The following is a 6,000-nucleotide window of genomic DNA, read 5'->3' on the forward strand; positions in this document are numbered from 1 at the left end:
GCCCTACCTGATGAAATCAGAGGGGTGGGGGGCAATTTTATATGCCAATAAAACAATTAGCTTTAAAAAACAAAAACCCCTGAGTGGTAAAAAGGCTGCTTATTTAAAGACATTTAGCATATACATATTGTCTCTAAACAAAGAAGTGCTCATTTTAGCCGTGGAGTGGTTCAGAATGTGTCATTTCACAACAAAGTGAAATTCAAATTTATAGTATTATTCTATTATGACAACAGATTTATGTTCTCATCAAAAATAGATAACATTTCATATCATTATATCCTGTGTATTTTCTAAGTATACAGAAATATATGAAGTACCACAGAGTTTATAATCTGATACAGGTTCAGATCAGTGCTGAACACTAGAAAGATTGAACACTAAAAACATTCATAGATCTAAAAGTGTAGGTTCACAAAAAGTATTAATGCATGTATCAAATACATGACTTACACACTCTTATCTATGTGCACAACATACAAAATATAGTCTACAAAGCTGACATGTTAGCACTTGTTATTCTACTTACTTTAAGCTTATTACTCAATATACGACTCAGCTTAAAAACGAACTGAAGAAATTGTCACAAGCCAGCAGTCAGACCTCCTGCACACTCATTCACTAATTACACAACATCAACAGGTGACTGAACAACCACTCAATTAAAAACTGGATCAAATCCAAATGAATGAGTGAGTCCAGACAGCTCACTGTAATTTCAACAAGCAAACTACCCACAGCGAATTATATGATCTCTGCTGCATTCTTGTTAAGAAGATAAATTCACACAACAGCCACAGAGACATTTAACCATGAAATTAGCGACCAAAGAGACAGAGAGAGAGAAGCTGTATCTGACTCATGTTATCTGATGTCTTCTTCTTTCTATCATGGAGATGAAGTATTCATGTCATAACGTCCATTTGTAGCTGTTGGTCATCTTGTTTGTTCCCTAACAGAACTTTGTGGCTGCTGGTTAACCAGTCTGATATCATTAGCAACAATGACAAACAAGCTGACTCCTGGTTGTTTCTCTGGTTGCTTCTCTCTCCAGCCTCCCCAGTGGCGTTCTGCCGCTGCTGCGCTGCACAGTCCAGATCATTTCTCCCGTTAGCTTAACAACAGTCCTTACCAGTCCTTCCATGGATGTATAAAGAGTCCTTCAGGGTACTACAACAAGCTAACTATTACATTGGCTAATGCATGGAGCTATCTACTGCTCGTTATCTACTGTTGCTACTCTGCCTTATAGTGGAGAGAGTTGAAGATGAAATCTGGAAACTGTCATTGGACCAAGGCGATGTCAATATTGTATTCTGGGTGTTGATTGGTTAGGGAGGACATCCTCCCTCGGAGCGTCATTTTACACGTCTTGGCCAATCATAGATTAGCATGAAAAAAAAATCAATGTAAGAGATCCTGCCCTGAGGAGGACAGCAGGTACCCATCCTCCTCTGTCACCCTTTCTCCTCCACTGCCCCCCACCACCACTTCACACATGCTGCTCTTTCTCCTCCTGCCCTGCAGGTGTCGCTGTTGAAGCATTTTAACCAAAATTTCAAAAATGTTTTTTTTCCAAAGAAGAGAGAAAAAATATTTTATAAATGATACTGAGATTTGGTAATGGTTTATTTCAACCAAATATTGTTTTTTATATTTTGATCTCCCTCTTGCCTCTCAAAACATAGAGGAGGAGCAACCTCCTCTGCCTGTATGGACCAGCCTCCACTGTGTGGGATGTGTTCTTCGGGGTTCCAGGAGAAGATCAGGATATCGTCAAGGAAGACAAAACAGTTGAGGAAATCACAGAGGATGTCATTGACCATGGCTTGGAACACTGGGGGGCGTTGGTCAGACCAAAAGGCATAACAAGGTATTTAAAGATTTGATTATGACCAGGTAGTAGGCGTTCCTGAGATCCAGTTTTGAGAAGATGGTAGCTCCTTGAAGGGATTCAAAAGCTGAACTGATTAGGAGCAGAGGGTACTTGTTTTTGATGGTGATGTTGTTGAGTCCACAGTAATCAATGCAGAGGTGAAGGGTCTTGTCTTTCTTTGCCACAAAAAAGAACTCTGTAACGAAGGGGGAGGAGGAGGGTCTGATGAATCCAGCGGCTAGCGGCTAGTGTCTGCCGTAGACATTCAGTATGGTGTACAAGCCAGTTGCAAGGGTTCCTCCTCGGAGGCAACATAAGGGACAGGGGAAAGAGGGGAACTAATCCTTGGGAGAGATGAAGGAGAAGAGCGAGAAGATGACAAAGAACAGCTAGCTTTCTCCCTGCATCTCTCATAAAGGCGATTGTGACCTGATAGCGAGGGAGATTAGCTCATCTAGACTGCCTGACTCGTCCCTGAACCCACTAAGAGTCACTGAGCCCACTAAAGAAAACCACCCAGAGCAACTCATCATTCCACCCAGAATCAGCTGTAAGCATTCTGAACTCAACTTAGTATTCAGCCACACTACGAAACACCCCCACCCCACCTATCCCACACAGGTGAAGCCCAGGCAAGAGCCTTCCCCTTCAGTAACCCCATAAGATGAGCTATCTTAGACCTATTAGTGGAGAAAGTGGATGGCTGAATGAGAAACAGCCTGCTCATACTTAGGTCTCCGGTGTAGCACTCCGGCGCTGGAATGTAAGGCTCTCTGGGCTGGGGAGTTAACTGGTCTGGAGAAGGAAAGGCTGGCTGGTTTTGTGGGAGGATTTGCCGTCCATTTGGTTGCTGATTTCAACTATACTGTCTGAGAATCCTTGTAAAGATTCCATGATTTCAGGGAGGGCTTGCATGTGTTGTTGGACAAGGGCGCCTTGATTGGGGAGAGCTTTTTGGAGATTGTGTGCATCTGCTGGGTCCGTGGTGGCCAGATTGTTCTGTTAAGGTCTTGTGTTAGCAGACAGACTCAAGCGCTGGACACAGACAAGAAAGCTGATGAAGTGTAGAAGGTTTATTTTAAGTGAACTGAACGGGGATGGAGTGGCAATGGGAATGTGGCTGGAGTAGGCAGAAGGTTGGTTGGCAAGCAGTAGCATGGCTAGCAGAGATAGTGTGGGTATGGCTGGGGAGCTGGCAAGCAGGTTGGCAGGTTAGCTGGCTAGCAGGAAGGCAGGAGAGACAGGCAGGCAGTGCTGGAGATTATCCTGAGGCACAGGAAACAAACACATTAATCACAGGCTTAAACAAAGCACAAGCTATAGTTCTAAGAATACAAAGATTAAGAAGCCAGACATGAAAACTACGAAAGTAGTAGAGACAACAATCTGGTGATGAGTGGGAGGAAAGCCGGGGTTGATATACTGCAGGTTGATGAGCTGATTGTAGTCAGGTGTGCAAGTAGAGCAGGGATCCGGGAGCCAGGAGAGTGAGAGGGGCACCACGCCCATGTCACAGACACACACACGCACACAGACAGACAGGGGAGCACAGGCGACATAGGGGAAAGGGAAACACCAGAAACACAAGGGATAAACTGGAGGCATGGCTGTCACCATGACACACTGTGTCCTGAGCTGGATAGCAATTCAAACATCTAATTTGCTGGGCAGATTACCCAGGGGGCCTCACTGTTTGCCACCTGAGAGGGGGTGGGAGGTGACTCATCAGGAAGATGCTAATATCAATTTTTACACACAAGCGCACACACACACACACACACACACACACATGGCCAGTAAATATTAATTCTCAACAGAAGCCTGCCGCGACTGGCAACTTAATTACACTAATTTCACTGTGATTGTCCCCCACAGGAGCACAAAAACACACACCAACACACATACACTCAGCTAAGACAATTTGGCCCTAACACTCTGAATTAAGGATATTGTCATATTGGATCATTTCCCCTGCGAGCGAGTGTGGGTGTGTGCATCAGTGTGAATGTGTGTGTTTGTGTTCCTGTGTGTGACAGGGACCAAAGACTGCAATTAGTAGCTGCAGCTACACAATGTTATTCTAACAGATATTTACCTTTTCATTTGCTGTGATTCACATTTTGCTCATTCAAGTTATACTTTCTTTCCATTATAATGACATACAATGACTCACTGTTGAGAACACCCTAATAATAAATGTATTGCCGCAGCAATCACAGCATGATAATGTGGATTTAGAAGCCAGAGAAAAATGAAAAAGGCTTGCTGAGGGAACTTAGAAAGGTTGTTTTTTAATTTGAAATCATTACAATAAAATGGTGAGGAAGATTGCAGGGAAATGATTTTCTACAAGCATAACGTTCCTCCAGTTCAAAAATAAACCTTTAATTACTAGCTTGTGTTAAATTGCCTTTGGTTTCCCTTTCAAGGATAATTCCAAAACAAAATACTCTTTAAAGAGTTGGACATTCTGAGTTACTTTGAAATTGAAAGTGATGCAATTTATCCTCCACTTCCACCTAATTTCCTACTTTTCAATTTGAGTCAGAATTTGGTAAAGCTCTCAATCACAACAACAGAGGGCTTGCAGGGCCATGTCAAAAAGGAAACAAAGACTCTTGACTTAAAGCTGGAGTGCGGGACTTTTGTCTCCCCCTTCTGGCAGTGAGAGTAATTACAAAAACACTGTCAACACATGCCTACTTGAAAGGCTCTTCCGTAGCTTACTTCGTTGCTACTGTTGCGACTGTGAAATGGTGGATACATTTTTTTGAGCGTCACACAACCCCCACGAAATGATTCGTTTCACTAACAGAATTTGATCCATTCGGTCCGATAAAATTTGGAAAGTCCACAATAGCTGCATGATTAAATGATTTCATCCCCATTCAAGTTAGCAGAGGGCTAACCGGAAGTCTCTGGATGCGCATTCAAACAGCCAGAGTGGGAATGTCCTGCCCAACATGAGATTTAAAAACTCCAGTATACTGCGAAATACAGAGATTTATCTGGCGGTGATAGGCTTAATCAACATTGTGTGAACTTGTTTGTCAAGGGCTTGAATGTTACTGACATTCATTTATATGTAAGAGTTCCACACTGCAGCTTTAAGTGAGCAAGAATAAACAAAAAAAGAGTTAAAGAGGACATAACATGCACATTGTCAGGTTTATGTTTTTATTCTGGGCTCTGCTGGAATATCTGTTGTTGATTTTTTGTCATACAGCCACATTGACGTTTACATTATTTATTTATTATGGTGCTGTGCTTTCCTCCTATATTGTACTGCCTTGAGATGTGATTGCCTTTTTACCTGTTGTTTATTGTTACTTGTTTATTGTACCTGTTGTTTATTGTTACCTGTTGTTTATTGTCCTACCCAATGTTTGTTGTATTTGTATGGTGGCACTCAGTTTCCCCCCTGGGGGATTAATAAAGTATTTTGTATCATATCTTTGCATGATGTTTCAAAAAACTCCTTATTTACTGTATACTGGCCCTTTATGCAACCCCACAGTTCAGCCTCAGTGTGAAACAGGCCATTTTAGCTCCTGTCTCCTTAAGGCCCCCCTCTTGATGAGCACACTCTGTTCTGATTGGCCAGCTCCTGGAAGCTGCCCCTCAGCAGACTTCCACCAGCTACAGAGGCTACATAGACAAATAACAGTAGTCAGATTTTGTTTATTTTTCCTGTTCTTTACTTGAAATATAAACTTCTCGAAAAGATTTGTACATGTTTGAGCCTAAATCTGATCCTAAATATGCAAGTGGACAACGTGAACTACCCGTGGAACAAGCTTAGCAACAACCTCAGCAACAAAGACTATGGAAAGGATGGTTGTTTGTGGGTATGCACAAAAGATCTGACATCAGTTTGATGGGGAAGTAGAGGTAACCTTGTGTATGGAGTATTCGGAGTAGGCTGATGCCTGGGCTTTTGTCTTAAAGGTGGCATTTTTACATATGTTTACCTCAAGAGACATCCGACATTACAACAGCATAGAAATGACAGTAATTCACTAAAAGCATGTTATGTCCCATTAAGCCAGCAAACTTAACCTTGGAGGGATCACAGAAGAGGGATGCCCCTTTCAGTGAAAATAGATGCAATTGGGCAAATGACA

Source organism: Thunnus maccoyii, chromosome 9, assembly GCF_910596095.1.
Source record: "Thunnus maccoyii chromosome 9, fThuMac1.1, whole genome shotgun sequence".
Taxonomy (NCBI): Eukaryota; Metazoa; Chordata; class Actinopteri; order Scombriformes; family Scombridae; genus Thunnus; species Thunnus maccoyii.